At 38.0% G+C, this 21,654-nt stretch overlaps 1 long non-coding RNA gene across 1 annotated transcript in view; it reads right to left on the bottom strand.

Moving 5' to 3' along the window:
- Positions 1 to 251: 251 nt before the first annotated feature.
- The window catches only part of LOC129149777 (uncharacterized), a 36,642-nt gene continuing 15,239 nt past the window's right edge, over positions 252 to 21,654 (bottom strand). Inside the window, exon 3 of the long non-coding RNA XR_008556585.1 lies at positions 252 to 646. This is a non-coding gene — a long non-coding RNA (uncharacterized LOC129149777). The remainder of the gene's footprint in view (positions 647 to 21,654) is intronic.

The following is a 21,654-nucleotide window of genomic DNA, read 5'->3' as shown; positions in this document are numbered from 1 at the left end:
ATTATCAAAGACACCATACAGCCTTCAGTTATTTGAAAAATGCCAAACCCTAAAATTTAAATATGTATAAACAATCTGCATGCATTAAGTGACTACATCAATAATACTTGGATGAAAACTTAAATGCTTAAGAAAATGCCAGCTTTTTTTCCTGTAAGTTTTCTTCCCACTTGGTGAAAAAGAATTTGGTTTCAGAATAAAGAAAGAAAAATTTAACTCATGCCCAGATGGATAAGGTTTATTGGGTTTAGAATAGCTACTTTTAAAAACAATGTGTTTTTGGAGAGGCAGGCGCACAAAGGTGGCAGAGGAGGACTCGGAACTGGCCCCTGCCATGAACACATCAAAGATGCACCTATATTTACAGCATTTCCTCCCAAGAGACAACTGAGGGCAATTGAACAGCTTCTTCACAACAAACAAGAGAGAAAGATCAAAGAGACAAGGTTGGGAACTGTGAGAGCTCCCTGGAATCTGAGGGAACTCTCTGGGATTGAAGGTGCACCATTGTTAGTGTTCCTCTTCCATCCAGATGGTGCCAGTGGGAGCTCTGCCCAGGCACCCCGGGCAGGTCTGCAAGGCTGTGCAGTCTGTTCCCTGCAGCTCACTCCAGCAGGACCAGCAAGTGCTGAGGTGTGTGTACACACTGGATCAGCATGCAAAAAAAAGAAAAAAAGAAAGAAACTGGATCAGTCTTTTACACTATATACAAAACAAACAAAAAATGATTGAAGACTTAAATGTAAGACCTGAAACCATAAAATTCTTAGAAGAAAACTTGAGTAGTAAACTCTTTGACATTGGTCTTAGAAATATAGTTTTGGTATGTCTCCTCAGGCAAATAAAGCAAAAGAAAAAATAAACAAATTGGACTACATCAAACTAAAAAGCTCCTGCACAGTGAAGGAAACCTTTAACAAGACAAAAAAGACAATCTATTTAATGGGAGAATATATTTGCAAATGATATATCCAATTGAAAAATGGGCAGAGGGTATCAAAAGACATTTTTCCAAAGAAGACTTACAGGTGGTCAACAGACATATGCAAAATACACCATCACTAATCATGAGGGAAATGTAAATCAAAACCACAATGAAATACAACTTCACACCTGTCAGAATGGCTATTTCAAAAAAATTAGCAAATAGTAAGTGTTGACAAAGATGTGAAGAAAAGGGGACCCTTGTGCACTGTTGGTGGGATTACAAATTGGGGCATCCACTATGGAAAACAGTATGGAGATTTCTCAAAAATTTGAAAATAGAATTTCCATATGACCCAGCACTTCTTGGTATTTATTGAAAGAAAACAAAAACACTAATTAAAAAAGATAATACTCTTCTATGTTCATTGTAGCATTATTTACAAATGCCAAGATATGGAAGCAACCTAGATATCCATTAGTAGATAAATAGATAAAGAAGATGTGGTATACACACACACACACACACACACACACACACACACATGTATGTACAGGGTGGGGCAAAAGTGGGATTACAGTTCTGAGTACATGAACAGAGTTTATTTTTGCATTATTATTTTCCCCCATCCTGTATGTATGTATATATATGTATGTATATATGTGTGTGTGTGTGTGTGTGTGTGTGTGTGTGTGTAATGAAATATTACTCAGCAATAAAAATGGAATGAGATCTTGCCATTTTCAACCTAGAGGGTATTATGCTAAGTGGAATAAGTTGGACAAAGACAAATACTATATAATTTCACTTACGTAGAATCTAAACAACAACAACAAAAAATAAAAACAGAAACAGAACAAACTGATGGTTGCCAGAGGGTCAAGGTGTAGGGGATGGGCGAAGCATGTGAAAGGGAATAAGAGGTACAAACTTCCATTTTAAAATAAATAAGCCATGGAGATGTAGTAACTAGCATACAGAATATAATCAGTAATATTGTAATAACTTGGCATGGTGGCAGATGGTTACTAGACATAGTGTGGTGATTACATACTAACTGTATCATATGTAAATGTCAAAACACTATGTTGTACATTTGAAATGAATATACTATTGTAAGTCAATTATATTTTAATAATAAGAAGAAAATGTGTTCTTAGAGCATCATAGTATAAAAGATATCTGGGAAAAGTTCTTTATTTGTCAAGAGCACTTCTAAAAGAAATCATGCTCAATGAGCATATTGGCAAAATACTACAATAAGACCAGCAATAATAGTAGCAGGGCTGTCCATTACCAACCATTATAACATGCCAGAAAAATCACTTACAATCTGTACTTAATTTACAATATAATAAAGAGAAAATTATACCAGGAGGGAAAATATTGATGACAAAGCTCCCTTTCCTCTCATCCACATTTCATTCAAGTCAGAATTTAACAAACATGATGTCCTTTACTATAAATATGAATAATGAGTATTTAAAGAACTACTTTTGACACGTAAAAACAGAGTAATGAAAGACTGCAGGCAGTTTTCTGTGCTTGGCTCAGAACAATTTTGTTCCAATTATTCTAATGTTCTCTTTTATTTCCATATTCTTTAAAAAAGAGCCACACATATTGTTTATGGTACTTAGCCAATTTGGGTTCTATTTTAGTTGTGGAAGCTTTACAGAAAGCATTTGATAATAAAAGATGGAGATGGGTGGCTTATTAGTGAAGTGATTTTTTTTGCTTTATGAGATTCTATAATAGGAAGATTCTCAGAAATTTTTTCCCCCAAATAAAGCTTGTATTCTCTCAGCTGCGACTTCTTCCATCTGTCCATTCACAAATGCATCCATCCTCATTGATGTGTCAGTCCAACAGGTATTTATGGGGCTTTTATTATGTGTGTGGCATCATACACAGTGAGGAGAACAGAAGGAGAGTTGTGCAGAAGAGGCAGAATCTTTTGGTGGTTACAAGCATGAGCTCTGGAGGGGCCTGCCTACACTCAAGTCTTCATTAACAAGTTACTTAACCTTTTCACACTTTAGGTTCTTCATCTGTAAAATAACTCCTCATAAGTTGTTGTGAGAATTAAATAGGCTAGTATACGTTGTAGCACTTTAACACCAAAATAAAAAGCTTTTGCACAGCAAAAGAAACCATCAACAAAACAACAAGAAAGCCCACTGCATGGGAGAACATATTTGCCAATGTTATCACCGATAAGGGTTTAATCTCCAGCATTTACAGGGAACTCATACAACTTAACAAAAGGAAGATAAACAACCCAATCAAAAAATGGGCAAAGGACCTAAATAGATACTTTTTGAAAGAAGACAGAAGGAAGGCCAAGAGACATATGAAAACATGCTCAAAGTCACTAATCATCTGAGAGATGCAAATCAAAATGACAGTGAGGTACCATCTCACACCTGTCAGAATAGCTATCATCAATAAATCAACAAATGACAAGTGCTGGCAAGGATGTGGAGAAAAAGGAACCCTCATGCACTGCTGGTGGGAATGCAGACTGGTGCAGCCACTGTGGAGAACAGTATGGAATTTCCTCAAAAAACTAGAAATGGAACTCCCATTTGACCCAGTGATCCCACTCCTAGGAATATATCCCAAGAAACTAGAAACACCAATCAGAAAGTATATGTGCACCCTTATGTTCATAGCCGCACAATTCACCATAGCTAAGATTTGGAAACAGCCTAAGTGCCCATCAGTAGATGAGTGGATTAAAAAACTGTGGTACATCTACACATGGAATACTACACTGCGGTAAAAAAGAAGGAGTTCTTACCATTTGCAACAGCATGGATGGAACTGGAAAGCATTATGCTAAGTGAAATAAGCCAGTCAGTGAAAGAAAAATACCACATGATCTCACTCATTTGTGGAATATAATGAACAACATAAACCGATGAACAAAAACAGATCCAGAGACAGAGAAACATCGATCAGACCATCAAATCTCAGAGGGAAGGTAGGGGAGGGGTAAGGGGGAGAGATCAACCAAAGGATTTGTATGCATGCATATAGGCCTAACCAATGTACACAGACAACAGGGGGGTGAGGGCATGAGTGGGGGGGATGGGAGGGTAATGGGAGGATAAGCACACATATGTAATAACTTAATAAAGAAATAATAAAAAATATATTGGGGAAAAATAAAAGAAAGAAAGAAAGAAAGAAAAGAATGTGAAGCATCCATGTGCATTAATCATCATTATTCCCTGGACCATGTCAAATACTTTAGGGCAGAAGGGCAATTTTCAACTCTGATACAGGCTTTGTGTGAAGCCGCGACCGGCACGGCTGGGGTTCAAGGTCTGGAGAAGGGGCTGTGCACAAATGGATATACTAGATAAGAAATATAAATTTAGAAGGCATGAGGGGAGCCAGGCAGAGACCTTACTCTCTAGTGGAGAGGTTCCCTGAATGCCCATACCCATTAGCTTTTTCTTTACTAGAATACACATTTGCCCTTTAGCAAAGCAAACAGACATATCAATGGTAAGGTTTGGTAAACAATAAAGGATTATCAGGTTAGGGGATTGCCTTCAGCCATTCAGCCAGCAGCAGGGTAATACAATGCTGATTTTCAGCCCTTGCTGAATATCAAAGTCCATCAGCCTTCTGATGGACTTCTCACATAATTATGCTAACTACTTGTTGGTCTTAGCCTCTGGTACTTTGTATCAATGATAGATTAATTTCATAGGGTAAAAGTAATAAACTAGAACTTTTACCACTCTTCTTCCAGGGCTACAATTTTATATTACATGAGTCCCTGTCTTCCCCAGACACTTCCATCCCAGAGTCTCAGTTCTCTGGTTTCTGATTCAGTCCTGATCAATGCATCAGACAGTGAAATCTCAAGGTAGTCCTCCCAATGTCTTCCTGGTAAGTGACAGGGAAGGGTATTTGCACACAGGCTAAGTTTTGGTCCCTTCAGTACACATGACTGGACTTTGACCTTGGTTTTCTGGTGAGTACCCTTCTTCACTGCAATGAGAGCTCTGTTATGAACCTCAAATAGGTTGGTTCTTCATTTAGATTTTTTTAGCTCTTTGCCCTAGGAAGGTTGGATTCTATTACCTATGCCTTCAGCCTCAGATTCTACTGTAAATGGATAAAGTCCTGAAACCACTGGTTCAGCTGTCCCTGCTGAGAAATTTTTCCATTTCTGTGCCCACACATTACTTGGAGCCCCCAGTGTACACTAGGTATTTTGTTTGAAAGAATGAGTAATTAATTATATAAATATCCAAATAAATTTCTAATTAATAACATCAAAAAGAGCAATTTTTAAAAAAAATATGTTTTTATTGCCCTAACTGGCTTGGCTTGGTGGTTAGATCGTTGGCCCAAGGACTAAAGGGTCTTAAGTTCAATTTCAGTCAAGGGTACATACCTCGGTTGCAGGCTCAATCCTCGACCCCTTCGGAGTGTGTGTGAGAGGAAATCAATGTGTTTCTCCCATATCAATGTTTTTTGTCTCTGTCTCTCCCCCTCCCTTCTACTCTGTCTAAAAAAAAATCAATGGAAAAAGTATCTTCAGCTGAGATTTAACAACAACAAAAATTAATTATAAAAATATGTTTTTATTGATTTTATAGAAAGAGGAAGGGAGAGGGAAAGAGAGACAAAAACATTGATGAGAGAGAATCATCAATTGGCTGCCTCCAGCATGCCCCCAACTGGGGATCAAGCCTGCAACCCAGGCATGTACCCTGACTGGGAATTGAACCAGTGACCTCTTGGTGAACGGGACAATGCTCAACCAACTAAGTAAGTCACACTGTCCAGGCAGAAAGAGCATTTAAAAATTCATCCTAGGCCAGGCATTGTGAGTAATTTTTCACTATCAAATCACTAATAAGACACTTAGTTTTGGACAAGAAAAATTAAGTATAAGCCTATGTAGGAAATGTAATGAAACAAGAATTATATATGTCTAATTTTTGTCCATGATTATTTCTTCTTTATGTAGGAACAGCATTTATAATTTCAGTGAATTAAGTAGATTTAGGGAATTATTTATAATTTAGCAATTAAAAATTAGAAAATTTTGGATTATGAACAATGTCTCATAGAGTACAGAAGATGCATAATTCCTGCATATCTTCAGAATGAAATTATAAGTAATTTTAATAATTATAATGAAGAAAATATCTGGGCAGAAAATAAGGGCTCTTATACAAGGAACAAGGGAACTTAGTACACATCACCTACATTGACATTGGAGATTCGTTGTCCGAAGAAGTTACAACATTTGTCTCCTCTAATTAAGTTTCATGGAGTCTCTTAAGTTTTATATGGGGAAGTTTGTTCTATGTGGTCTAAGAGATTTTATACAGGTCCAAAAAGAAAATGTCTTAGAGAAAATCCTGAAATACTACAGTATATTTTCATCTCTATATAGAGAAACTAGAATATTGGCTTAATTGAAGTTATTACCTTTTTTCTCTGCTATTCTAACCCCCATATTAGTCTGAAGAGCATTTGAAATGATCTTGAACATTCTAGTACCATTGGGAGAGAACTAATTGAGATGTCTGGAAATCTCTGCTCATTTGACAAAACATTACGTTATATGGTCATGTATCTTGTTGGCCACATCCCTTGATTTTACCTGTTTTTAATAGAAACTGCTTAGAGCAATAATAAAATAGGAATTTTCTTTCCATGAAGCAATTAAATTGAAGTAACTTCCTTGTGTTCCCTTCTAAAAAATGTAATGTCTCTAGCTAATCTATCTTTGGATCCCACTGAAGTTCATCCTGAAGAGATGGTCTTTCTCAACATGGAGATGTTGAAGTGGCATTCATCTACACCAGACACATCAGCTGCATTGTTTCCTCAAAAAAGTAAAAAATGAGCAGGAATAAAAGAGATGAAAAAGGCAAGAAAGGAAAGAGGGAGGAAGAATAGACAAGAGATAGAGAATTCTGACTAATCAGAAAAAGTTCTTTAGAATTAAATAATGTCAAGTCTATCTTAGGTGGACTTAATTTAGTCATTTACTTACTTGACTTTCAAAAGGACCTCACTGAAAAGGCAGTCACATGCACAATGTGTGACTTTGCTAAAGACTTTAAGGACTTTGTTAAAATCAAACTGCAAAATCTATTATAATACTCCTAGTTTCTCAGTTCACAATATCTTTTGTTAGGTGTTTTTCCTCCTTTCATAATCCCTGGCTAAGGCCTTATGAAAAATGTCATCACAAAGGAGGAGAAACTATGACAGAGTTACAAATAGAAACTTCTTTATCTGACATTTTATAGGCAATTTATAATTATTGTTGAATTTTTTATATTACTAGAGGCCCAGTGCACAAAATTCGTGCACTGGGGGGGGGGGGGCTCCCTCAGCCTGGCCTGTACCCTCTTGCAATCTGGGAACCCTCGGGGGATGTTTGACTGATGGCTTAGACCTGACCAACGGGGAGCAAGCCTAAGCTGTCAGTTGGACATCCTTAGCACTGCTGCGGAGGTGGGAGAGGCTCCCGCCACTGCGGCTGCACTCACCAGCTGTGAGCCCGGCTTTTGGTTGAGTGGCACTCCCCCTGTGGGAGTGCACTGACCACCAGGGGGCAGCTCCTGCATTGAGCGTCAGCCCACTGGTGGTCAGTGCACGTCATAGCGACCAGTTGTTCTGCCGTTTGGTCGATTTGCATACTAGTCTTTTATTATATAGGACTAGCTTTCCCGTTGCAGGAAAATTCCTGCAATGGGATTTCCTGCTGCACTCTACCCCGCCTCCGTTCCTCCCTTGCCGCCCGCCTCGCCTTCTCCTCCGGCCCGCCCTCGTTTCCCTTCGCCCCGGCCCGCCTCCGCCCCGCCCTTGTCACTGGCCCCGCCTGCGTTTCCCTTCGCCCCCGGCCCCGCCTCCGCTCCGCCCTTGCCGCCGGCCCCGCCTTCTCCTCCAGCCCGCCTTCCTTTCCCTTCGCCCACGGCCCTGATTTCGCTCCTCCCTTCTCCTCCCCCCGCCCCCCTGGCTTGCTTGCTTCTTCGAAGCTTTACTCCCCTTTGCAGCTCTTGGCTTCTTTCGACACTGTCTTGATATGCAAATTATCCGCCATCTTTGTTGGGGCAATTTGCATACTCGTCCTGATTGGTTGGTGGGCGTGGGTTGGCTGGTGGGCGTGGGTTGGCTGGTGGGCGTGGCTTAGGTGTAGCGAAGGTGTGGTCAATTTGCATATATGTCTATTATTATATAGGATGGTCTTTGGTTGATTACCTCCCACCCACCCACCATGATCAGGGCCTGGGAGGGATGCAGGAGGTTGGCCAGCTGGGGAGGGACTGCGGGAGGGCTCCAGGGCATGTCCTGCCCGTCTGGCTCAGTCCCAATTGGCCGGACCATAGCAGGAAGCTAACCTACCAGTTGAAACATCTGCCTCCTGGTGGTCAGTGCATGTCATAGTGAGCGGTTGAGTGGCCTTAGCATATCATTAGCATATTACGCTTTGATTGGTTGAACAGATGATTGGCCAACTAGACATTTAGCATATTAGGCTTTTATTATATAGGATTGTTGCTGTGGACTGAATGTTTGTGTCACCTCAAAATTCATATGTAGAATGCCTAAATCCCCAGTGTGATGGTCTGGAGATGCGGCCTTTGACAATTAGGTTTAGATGAAGTCGTGAGGGAAGAGCCCCCACGAGGGGATTAGAGTCTTTGTAAGAAGAGGGAGAATAGCTTACCCCCAGAACTATTAGAAATAAATATTTGTTGTTTAAGCCATTCAGTCTACAGTATATGTTTATAGCAGCCTAAACTTACTAAGACAGTTTTCTTTGGCAGGGCATGTAGAACCATTGAAAAAGCCCACTTGTGTCTCCAGATCTCTAGTATAGGCAAGGATCCAACAAGATGAAATAGAAATTGTCTTTTAATAGTTTTATAGGTTCTTTTTTATAAGGCTGTCATAAACTTAAAAACAAAACAGTCTAACATAGAACAGGCACACAATTATTTAGAATGATTATAGCATTAAATTTAAAAATAATCTAGAGGATGCACTAACTGTCATTAGTGGCAATAATGGTTGTCATCATTATCTACTATGAATATTTATAGACTGTTCACTGAATGTACGGAATTTTGCTCCTTAGAAATTCCTGTATTTTTAAATCATTTTACGAGATGAGCTGGGCAGTATATGCGATTCCCTTTGGTGGGATTTAAAAAACACAGACAACTTCCCTTCAGGATTTTGTACACTTACCAGGCCCCCTCATCTGTCATGTGATCTCTGCCTGGTGACCCACTGATAATGGTGAGATGTGCCATATCCCTTGGTGTGTTGAAATAGGAAAAAGACTGAGAATAGGTTTTTACAACCAAAGGAACTGCTACTTTTGTTCCATCGGTTCCATTATAGCCGTTTTGGTCAGTTGGGTTATAAAGGAGTACCTCTCCATCCAGTTCAGTCATGTGGAGAGCACAGATATCCTGAGTCCCAATACACAGGCTGATAATAATAACTGCAAGTAAATACCAATCTGATTTTCTCCTGCTGTCTTAAATATGGCTGGACTGCTTCCATTTACAATCAGTTTATCTGGCCCAGAAAATAGAACTGATTTTTAGACTGGTCTTAGAAAATGCAAATCAGAAAAGCAAATATGCAAAAAAAAAAAAAAAGTATATGATATATTCCAGAACCAACCAAGACGATATAGAATTAGTCACTATTTGGTGTTCAATGTCAATACTATCCTTCCTAAGCACAACTTGAACTTGAGGTTAATCCATTTTTGCAAACTGTATACTCTTCTAAATCATTTCAGAACCTACCTTTATTTTTACTACCAATTGGCAATATGCATGCACACTATATCCTCAGAATCTATTCTAATCTAATTCTGATTATTCATAATCAAGGTTTCCAAAAAATCATTGCATATTGATTTTGCATTATATGTTTTCTGTTCCACCTACAAATTCAGAATTAATTAAAGAAACTTAGAATAAGAAATACCAGAAATTCAAGATAACTACTAGTAAGTTAACATACTTATTTTTACTCAGATGATAAATTGTGAAATATTTTCAAAGCAGGAACTCATAATATTTATGTAACTATACAGTGTTTCAATCATTATTTACATATGGTCCAAAGGAAAGGATTGTGTATATAATTTATTCATTTGCATATTTAAAGTGTGCTGTGGCATAGATTTCCTAGCACAGTACAGCTATTTTCAACTGGTGTGCCACAGTACACTGGTGTGTGGCAAGAATTTTTTAAAAATGCAATACCTGACTATTTAGTCTGAAACACTGACCTCTTTTCCCATATATTGTAAAATAAAAAATGACAATAGTCGACACAATAATAGCTATACAGTGTGAATGAATCAAAATTATACCTATTTTTGTCAGATCAGCAAAATATATATTTTTTGGCATGCCACAGAATTGTAGTAATTAGTTTACATGTGCCATGAGATGAAACAGGCTGAAAATCACTGCTGGTATATTATATTTTTTTAAGTTCACATGAATGTTAGGGTTGCCATGCAGTAAACACTTTGGGTCAGTTCTCATCACCACCTGTGAGAATCAGTAGAGTGGATATGTGTGTTCAAACCCAGACATACCACTTACTAATTATAGTCAACTTATTTAACCTACTCCATGCCTCATTTCTTGTTCTGTAAAATGAAGCTAATAACAATACCTACTTTACTGCATTGCGTGAAAACAATCCAGTTAACTTCTGAACAACTGGTTTTACTTCATGGTTGTATATTACTCAGAGACCTTATTTTAATGAATAAATATTTGAGAGCAATTTCATATTACTCCTGCAAACATGGACCAAACATTAAGACCATTTCCTCCACTGGCATGAAAGCATCAAGAATTTAGGGAATTAAGTGAATAATTATCCCTTCTCCCTGAAATAAACCAAAAAACCTCCTTGATTTTAGTTTTGATGAAAGAGGCCCTCCCTCTACTCCCCACAACTTTATAGAAATTATCTGAATATTGAGACAGTAAATAAGAAATCATAAACCTGGCTTTGAAAGAGCACAGACTTTGGAATCAATAGGCCAGAATTTTGAGGTGCTTCCTCTTAACCGTTGTGTGCTTTTGGGACAAGTTAATTAAATTCTAGATATGGTATTGAGTTTAGTGTAAGTATATTCTGGCAAGTGGCAGGTACTCAGTATATAGTAGTTTTATGGAGCCATTAATTCTATTTTGAGGGGAACAGAAGCTATGATCTATGCTAGATATGCCAAGAGATGAAATGATTCACAGCAAGCTACATTTTTTAGTTCCTGTGGGTTTTGCTGCAGTGGTTTGGAAAGGAGTTGATCTTAAGTATTTTGGCTGGTTCTTAATAAAATCAAAGTTTATCTTGAAAACCATGACATTCATCTAGGGACTTCCCAAATGCATGATAACATGCAACTCTGAGTGTGCCCGTCATGGAGAAATTCTTAAATAGCTCTTTTCACTGAACCAAATTTGGCATGTGTTACAGCTTATGGAAAGGTCTGTGAAAGAGAATTACTTGTGAATGAAATCTTTAGAGCCATTTCTTGGACATATATTTTTATCAACAGAATCTTTAAAAGATAGGAAATCATAACCCTAAATAATTACCTCTCAGTTCACACATACCAGCTCCTGATCAAGAGAGTAGGTGTACCAAAGATGATTTGCAGATTAAAGAACTAGTTCCACTTGGAGGAACTATGGCATTTATGAGCCATTAGAATGAAACCTAAACAATTGAGTCAGTGTTATTCATTTATTAGATGCACAATTTCCAAAAGTGCAATGTTTGCTATACTACTCATGAGTTACAAACCCAATATGTACATTTATTTTGGTTATGAAGCTTCCACAATATTTTGTTGCCAAAATCTTTGCCAAAGTTATAAGGCCCAGTTGTTACCATAATCACATATCTGATGTTCCTAGGAGCTTGGTTGTGAGTGTAGAGTAGAAGCTGCCATTCTTTATTGCCTGGAAGCTGCATCAAGTCTTTAAAAAAGCAACTGACTTCTGTCACTAGTAACTAATGTCCAGGGCATTCCATTTCATTGAGCCAGCTCTTGCTAGCTGAGTAAAAGTATAATCAAAAGGACTTGGCATTACTTTTAGGGATAAATGTTTAAAATATCAACCACATAATAAAGTATAAAAATAAAATTAAAGCTATTTTTCTGGTTGATGAAGCAAGACTCACTCAAGAAAAACTTAGTGATCTTAATGTTCATGTTGTAAAAACAATAGAAATGCTAATCTTATTCCCTTCTAATGCACATTCACTGGCCACATTTTAATCATTGGGTCCCCCATATGCATCTGTAACATAAAAGATAGAATGAACATAATCTCCTTACCTCTCTAAACACCACACAGAGCTGCCTCTGTATTTGTGAAGTCTACAGCTAGCAATTTGTCATGAAACTACTAGATTATTAAAGCATTTTTCCAGTATGAAAATAATATAGAATCATTGCAGAAAAATTGAGAAAGACTGAAAAGTATAAAAATATAGAAATCATCCATAAAGTTATCACCCAGAGATATCTAACACCGCATTTTGATATGTTTCCCCCCACCCCCAGTCCTTTTATAAGCATACTAGAGGCCCGGTGCATAAATTTGTGCACCAGTGGGGTCCCTCAGCCTGGCCTGCGGGATTGGGCCAAAACCGGCTCTCTGACATCCCCTGAGGGGTCCTGGATTGTGAGAGGGCATGGGCCAGGCCGAGGGAACCCACTGGTGCCCAATCGGGGCCAGAGGTTGGCCAGCTGGGGAGGGACCATGGGAGGGCAACAGGGCATGTCTGGCCTGTCTCGCTCAGTCCCGATCAGCCAGACCCCAGCAGCAAGCTAAGCTATCTGTTGGAGCATCTGCCCCTTGGTGGTCAGTGCACTCAATAGCGAGTGGTTGAGTGGCCTTAGCATATCATTAGCATATTATGCTTTGATTGGTTGAATAGCCAACCAGATGACCAGACACTTAGCATAGTAGGCTTTTATTATATAGGATATATTTTTCTGTTACAAAATTGAGATCATGCTGTATGTCTTTTTTTTTTTTTTTTTACGTTGGTATAATATCAGAAACATTTCTATTGCTATATCATGATTTATAATAGCTAGAGAATATTTCATTGTACAAAAGACTATATTTCACTAAAATTTTCTACTTTATTAAATTTTCTCTTATTTCCACATTACTTCTTCATTTCCATATTATTACATTTTTTTCTATTACAAATGAGATAGGCTGAGCTTCTGATAAGACTGAAATTTCCATAGAAACTTTCTTGACTCTACCACATGCACACTTCAGCCCCAGAATACCCCTGTGTTACCATACCCTCATTATAATAGTAAAAAACACACCCAGGGTGGAGAATGAACATGCTAATGAGACACAGGGCACATGAACAAGCATGTAGTTGTACTGTGTGCGCAAGCCAGTGCAGAAGATTTCCTGCCTGAACTTCTTTAAAGCTTCTCCCTGGCCTTTGTTCTGAGAGCAGTGTTTTCTTTTTCCTTTTGAATTCTGTCTCCCTGGTCTCCGAGCTATAGTAAACCTCTCGCTTGAGCATTATTTTTTGTGGTGAACTCTCCTGATTCCCATCTTAGGAGTTCCCAAGGACCCCAGACACTAGTAACACAAATAGAGACTAACACCAATGCAAGTATTTATAACTCTGATAATTTAAGTGATGTTCCTGAAATTTCCTAAAAATTGAATTATTAAGTCCAAATATAAATAAATGATTTTTGATTAATACATGACAAAGCAACTTAGAACTCATATATAATGTTGATTCTTTGTATTTCTCTCTTTCTGAGAGGTTTCTGTTTTGAATAATTTGCCACATAAAAGAAATATATTGCTAAGGGGACTCAAGAGAAAAAAATCATTTAGGAACTTGGGTTCTCCTTGCAGTCATCTCTTTTATTTTCCATTAAAAAATATGTTTATTAGAGTTACATTGATTAATAAAATTATATAGGTTTTAAGTGTGGGTTTCTTTTTTAAAAAATCTTTATTGTTCAGATTATTACAGATGTTCCTCTTCCCCCCTTCCCTAGCTCCCCTCCACCCAGTTCCCACCCCACTCCAGGCCTTCCCCCCCGACACTGACCTCATCCATAGGTATAAGATCTCTGTCCAATCTCTTTCTGCACCCCCTCACAACCCCTTCCCCCTGAGAATTGTCAGTCAGCTCCCTTTCCATGCCCCTTATTCTATTACATTCACCAGTCTGTTCTGTTCATCAGGTTTTTTATTCATTTGATTTTTAGGTTCACTTGTTGATATATATGTATTTGTTGTCACTTTGTTGTTCATAATTTTTTATCTTTACCTTTTTCTTCTTCCTCTTAGAGGATACCCTTCAGCATTTCATATAATACTGGTTTGGTGGTGATGAAGTCCTTTAGCTTTTTCTTCTCTGTGAAGCTCTTTATCTGACCTTCAATTCTAAATGATAGCTATGCTGGGTAGAGTAATCTTGGTTGTAGGTTCTTGCTATTCATCATTTTGTATATTTCTTGCCACTCCTGTCTGGCCTGCATAGTTTCTGTTGAGAAATCAGCTGACAGTTGTATGGTAACTAACTGTTTTTCTCTTGCTGCTTTTAAGATTCTCTCTTTGTCTTTTGCCCTTGGCACTTTAATTATGATGTGTCTTGGTGTGGTCCGCTTTGGATTCTTTTTGTTTGGGGTTCTCTGTGCTTCCTGGACTTGTAAGTCTATTTCTTTCACCAGGTAGGGGAAGTTTTCTGTTATTATTTCTTCAAATAGGTTTTCAATATCTTGCTTTCTCTCTTTTCTGGCACCCCCATAATTCAGATGTTGGTACGCTTGAAGTTGTCCCAGAGGCTCCTTACACTATCTTCATATTTTTGGATTCTTTTTGCTTTTCTAGTTGGGTATTTTTTGCTTCTTTGTATTTCAAAGCTTTGACTTGATTCTTGGGATTCTCTAGTCTGCTGCTGGATCTCTGTATATTATTCTTTATTTCAGTCAGTGTATGCTTAATTTCTGATTTGTCCTTTTCCATATTCTTGAAGGTCTCACTAAATTTCTCAGAGGTTTCTAGAAGATTCTTAAGTAACCTTATAACCGTGGTTTTGAACTCTATATCCAGTAGTTTGCTTTCCTCCTTTTCTTTCATTTGTGACTTGTTTCTTTGTCTCCACATTTTGGCTGCTTCCCTGTGTTTGTTTCTATGTACTGGGTAGTTGCTAAGTATCCTTGAGTTGACAGAGTGGCCTTGTGTGGTAGGTGTCCTATAGGGCCCAGTGGCTCAGCCTCCCCAGTTACCTGAGGTGGACGCTCTTGGTGCACCCCTTTGTGGGCTGTTTGTACAGTCTTGTTGTAGTTAACCCTTGATTGCTGTTGGTGTCACTGGGAGGAATTGACCTCTACGCCAATTGGCTATGATGACCAGCTGTGTCTACACTAGAAGATCTGTTGCGCAGGAGACAGACACCCTTATAGGGCAGGACTTGCTTCAGTGGGGCTTTGGTGCTCACTGAGTCTGCCCCTTGAGCGTGTCTCTTATGGATGTGAAGAGTTGTAATCTAGTATGGTCTCACTCTGACCACTGGGTACACTGGCTCTTGGATCTCCAAGGAGGTGCAAGGTCAACCACTGTCTGGGGTCGCCCAGCAGGAGCTACAGAGACATCTGCAGATTCCTCCTTTTTGTATAGAGTTTGGAAGTGCCCAGACAAGCCCCAGCTGTGAAGCAAGGCAGGCTGCTGCTGCTGGGCCTTGGGCCTTCTTTTGGAAGCTCTGGGGCTCTCTGACCCAGCTGCTGTTTGACAGGTTTTAGGCGGAGAAAGGACAGGCCATTTATATGCAAAAACCAATGTGCACAGCTTGGGTGGGGTGGGGTCTCTGGGAATCACCAGGGCTGAGCAAACAGCAATGGCTGACAGTCAGCCCTGCACTGGAGAGGTCCCTGGGTCTCCGCATCCTGCGCCTCTGTGCAGGAACAATGATCGCTGTGAGTACCTCTGAGAGAAAGCCGCCCTCGCGTTCCTATCCCGATTCCAGACAGTCCAGTTTCTCCCCATATGTGTCTGGATCCCCCAGAGTCTCGCCCAGAACTGGAGTTCAGAGCAAGTGGGAGCTTGTATCTCCCTCCTGGTTAATAGAGCAGCACATCCAGGTGCCAGCACTTTCCACGCCTCCGCACCTCTTACCAGTCTCCCTGCACTTTCTTCACCTCTCTAGTTGTGGAACTTCCACTCAGCCAGCTTTCCCACAGTTCTGGGTGGTAGTTGTTCTGCCTTTTAGTTGTAATTTTGATGTGGTTGTGAGAGGCAGCAAGTATAGGTGTTTACCTATGCCGCCATCTTGGTTCTTCTTCAGTCATATCTTTATACTGAAGCTTTCTCCCCTGATGCCTATAGACCTTAAATATGAATCAGACTTATTCAACTGATTATAATACAGTAGTTTAAACTTATTCTCAAATGCTGTATTTAAAATGTCAAAGTTTGGGTGACCTTTTACATGTTTATCTGAATGCCTGTCCAATTTTACAAAGAATCAGGATTATACCCAATCAATGCTTTTAAAATTGGGCTTGTTTTCTCTCCAGGGCAGCATGGTTCCAATTCTATAAAATGAAACCACATGTAACAATTACCAGATTCTCCAACTACTGTTAGCTGGTTTTCTGAACATAGTGACATGGACCATTTAGAGATCCTGACGTTGGTTACTGGTTTTCTGAATAGATGGGCCAGGATCCAGTTTTCTCAGAGACGAGGGGAATGCTTAGACACACTCCTCTTCTCTACTGGCAGCATGGCCAACTTGGCTGATGGAGAGAGGGCTGGGCTAGGGTGTCTTTCCTATCTTTCTCAATGGGCCTGGGGATAATACGTGTTGGCATAAGAAAGCTGTTTGTGTAAATCCCACCCATGTCACCTCTGGGAGGCAGGGTGTGTGCTCTTGTTAAACAGTAGTCTCTGGTGTCAGGCCACATGGGTTCATAACCCTAGTTTCACTACACATGAACAAATTGCTTAACCCATCAACCACGGGCAAATTGCTTAACCCATCAACCACATTGTGTCTCTATCTTCTCATTCTTACAAGAGGAATCGTGATAATGGGAATACCTAATAAGGTTGTTCTGAAGATGAACCAAGATAAAGCATATAAAAGGTATAGAAGAGTTCTGCTTAATAAAAGCAAACTTAATTTTCGAAGAAAAAGAACCTACTTAGCTGTACCTTCAGAAATATAAACAATCCAAAATTTAGTTTATATGTCTTAATCCATGCACACATGCATGCATTTATTTATTTAACAAGCACTGGACCCTGCTTAGTGCTAAGGTAAGAGAAGATAAGCAGACACAATAAAAAATGAGATTGTGTGTGTAAAGAATATATGGTGCTTGTACTCAATAAGTAACATTGTGGTTATTATAAAATCATAATAATGTTTCAATGTGTTATAAATAATTATGTTACAGACACTGTGAATTATAAATTGTTCTTCTAAGTCAAAACATTTTAGAATAAACTTGGACCTAGAGGAGGTGTGGATTCAGAGATGCTAAGAAACTTTGGACTTTGGTGGGTACTCTCTGGCTCAAATATCAAGACACAATGTACTTTTAAAATCAAGTTGAATTTTGGGCCTGGGTAAAATCTGTGTGTTTGAGAAAGAAATATGTTTTGTTGAAAAGATATATTTATTTGTTGCAGTGCTTATTTTGTCAGTCATTTTTACAGGTAAACCCTGGGATGAGGTAGGGTGGGGAGAGCTTGGGGAGAGAAATAAGTTCTCTCTCATGTGTGGGATATTCCACACAGGATTGATGCACTTTCTAAAATGAATGTCAATGGGAGGTGAAAAGTCAGAACCGCATTATAGGACATATCAGACGTGAAATCATGAACGATTAATTTGCCGTCTGGTATTCTCCGAAGAAATGAAATTTTACATGGTTGAAGAAAAATAATTTATCAGGATCTAGCCTCTGATTAAATTCAACTGAAAGCTAAAAATACTTTTCCTTAAGAGAATGAAAGAAAAATGATTATCTATATAATCGAGGGCTATTGATTGCTTTGGCATTAAAACCTGATGGAGAGGTAAGATTGGTCAAAGCATATCCAATAGGAAGTTTGAAAATGTGATATTTAGAAGGCTAAATTTCAAAAAGACCACTTTAGACAAATTTGGCCATAGACAGTGTATTCTAATTCCATCACACAATTCATTAAACTTATTCCCAAATTTTATATTTGATGCTTATGTTTATTGTAGATGGTAACGTTAGCCAGGAGCCGATTCTTGGGAAATTAAGGACAGCAGAGTCTTATCTTTATACTGATGTGGAGCTTGTCTCCAAAGTCTCTCTTGAGTCTTTGATGAGATCTTGATTATCATGGTACTCAAGCTAATGGGACTTCTGTAGTCCTCTGTGTCCTAACTTTCGACACATCCTATCAATTTTTTTGATTGATGTTCTTATTGTTCTTGTTGAAGAGAACAAGATCTTCTGCCAAGTTAAGCAACACGCTTTTTTCTTCCATGATCACTGCTCAGGCACTTGGAATGAACCTCCTGGTAATTCCCAGAATCCTTTTAACTAAAAGCATTTTGATTGATGATTATACCCTTACCCATGTTTCCAAGTGTTCATTATATAGGTCACACTTACAAAATTTTAAAATACTTTTTTATGTATTTAACCTAGTATTTTGTACTGAAATCATCTTAGCCTATAGCCAAAATTATTAAACTACAGTGCCTCCCAGACATAATTATTTATTACATTTTATTCTCAAATTATTTATAATTTAAAAAATAATCATTATAACTTATTAGTACATACTCTGTGCTTAATTATTTACATATAATCTCATTGAATCATCATAACAACTCCTGAAAAGGTGCTGAGTTTCAGATAGCAACGGACAGAAATGAGACTGAAACAGGTCTTTCAGTTTCCAATGCCAATGTATTTCACAACAATACGGTTATTGCAGTCAACTCCTTTTGGTTCCAACTAAGGGGAAAGGTATTTGACAAATCTAAATCTGTCAGAGTTTATCAACAGTGAATTGCTAATTCTGGAGCCAAATAGTTATCAACCGTTAAATGATGTTCCCAGCCAAGTTATTTCAGTACAGAGTTTTCAATGCATGAGACATTTTCTTATGTTTCATTGGAATAACTTTTTTGGATCCTGATAATGGAAAAAGCAGAGGAAAACACCCATGGGTGACTTCATAAAACACTACCCTGTTTCACTAGACTAGGCATTGGCAAAAAAAGAAAACCAGAATTTGATGTCACTTTCTTTGGCTAACACATATACCGTAAGGTGCATGTAGTACAAAATTTCATTACTCAATTATTTATTTATCCAATACTGATATCTCGATCCCCTACCCTATTGTTTGGCACTATGTTAAAGCCACGATGAGCAAGATACCTCCAAGGAGTTCAGAGTTTATGCAAAAGTACTCACAAGGACTTGAGTTTAAAATATAGATTTCTAAGCTTCACCTTCACTAATTTAGATTCAGTAGATTGGACAGCAACCCAAGCATCTTTATTTTCAGTAAGCCCCTGGGTGACTCTGATGCAGATTGATTAGGACTATTCTCTGAACAGCAATGATCTAATGGGAAATACAGACACGTTCTAAGGTGGCAGTGAGCACAGGGTACTGTGGGATACATGAGTATCTTCAAATGTAGGCTTGGGCCAAGAGAAAAAAATGAAGTTTCAAGTCTTTCTATGTTGTCTCAATTTTCACCAAGATTTTCTATTACAACCACTGCTGAGCCATCTCATAAAAATGTGAAAATACAAAAGCAATTTAAAAAACACATATCAAGAAAAGTTTGGTGAAGGCATGTACCAGGAAACAAACAAACAAAAAGTTTCCTATAAGAGCTTCATGTTTGGGAATAAATGAATGAGAGCCAAATCCCATCAAATAAGCATTCAAATAGTAAATACTGATGTGGTTCAAGACACACACTACCCCAAAATATGCCACCTTAGCATACTAAATATTCTGAAAAGAAGGAGTTTGAGAAAACAACTGTAATCTTCCTTCTACCCTTTTCCTTTGAAACAGGCATTAAAACTCTCATGTGAGAGGTGCCCTCCCTATACTTGGAGAAGCATCCTTATCTCTATAGACAAAGGGACATGTAGAAAAACCCAAACAGACCTTGCTAAATTTCTCCCAGTTTACCATAATTACCTCAGATTCTTTGACCTATCATATTCTGCCACATCTATCTACTCTTCATCAAACCTAGCATAAAAATAGTCTTGTCTGGCCCAGCTGATTTTGTTCAGTGGTTGAGCATCAGACCCATGAACTAGGAGGCCATGGGTCTAATCCCGGTCAGGGCACATGCCTGGGTTGTGGGCTCAATCCCCAATAGGGGATGTGCAGGAGAGGGCTGATCGATGATTCTTTCTTATCATTGATGTTTCTAATTCTCCCTCTTGCTCCTTCTCTCTGAAATCAATAAAAACATATTAAAAAATACTCAGGTCTGTTTCTTTTAGTCTTCATTTCCTTATGAAGGCACCTGTATCACGCAAAATTTATATTAAGTAACTTTGTATGTTTCTTGTCTTTTAATCTCACAGTTTAATTTTCAGACACATCCAGGGAGGATTGAGGAAAATTTTTACTTCCCTACAACACAAAACAACACAATGAGACAAAAACAGCAGTGCAAACCTAAGGGAACACATTAAGGATCATGAACATTATTAATAACCAACACAAACTAGAAACAATAAATCAAAATCTATAGCTACAAATACAGTGATTGATGTGGAAGAAGAATTCAGTGTATGAAAATAAAAAAAACCCTAAGATTAAAGAAACAGAAGAAAAAATAATAAATGTGCAAGTCAGATAAAGAAGAACCAAACAATGATACACAATGCAAAGTAGAGAACATCATAAATGGGAAATAAAATATTCAAATACATAACACAAGAAAATATTTCTGGAATGAGAAAAAACTATAATATTTTGGACTTGAAATTTTATTTTTAAGGAGGGAAAAATTAAATTTTTGAGCTTCATAGATAAAGAATATCAGTGCAGACACATATCAGGAAATTGCCACCCCAGAAAAAAGGACATTATATCAATGTCAGAAAGTTTGGAGTTCCAGGTGAACAGCAGTGAATAAAAAAGAAAGAATTTATAATGATAAAGGGTACAATTTACATGAAGATTAGATCTTAAGAATGTTTATTTATGAAATGATTATCAAAATTAGTATGGCCAAATCTGCAGGAAATACTGGAATGAGTGTGTATATATATACTGGAATGAGTATTTATATATATATATAAATCAAAGAGACAAAAATATAATACAGACATAAAGAATCCATATAAAAATAAAACAAAAGGTGTATATATGTATATGAACATGGATATATGTATATCTTCTGAGACTGCTTTAACCTGATCCCATTCATTCTATTTTCATTCTCATTATTTCCTAAATATTCTTCAATTTTAATTTTGACTTTTATTTTGAATGGAATTAATAAGGCAGGGACTCTTTTGTATTTTATTTTTATTATTACTTGTTAATTAAAATCAGAATTTATACTTTGGTCTGTATTTAAATTTAGAAATTACTGAGGTAATCTTTGTGGACTAATTTATGACATTGTTATATGTATACAATTTTT

Source organism: Eptesicus fuscus, chromosome 7 (genome assembly GCF_027574615.1).
Source record: "Eptesicus fuscus isolate TK198812 chromosome 7, DD_ASM_mEF_20220401, whole genome shotgun sequence".
Taxonomy (NCBI): domain Eukaryota; kingdom Metazoa; phylum Chordata; class Mammalia; order Chiroptera; family Vespertilionidae; genus Eptesicus; species Eptesicus fuscus.
Note: the sequence above shows the minus strand (reverse complement) of the source record. Positions and strands in the feature narration are given on the sequence as shown.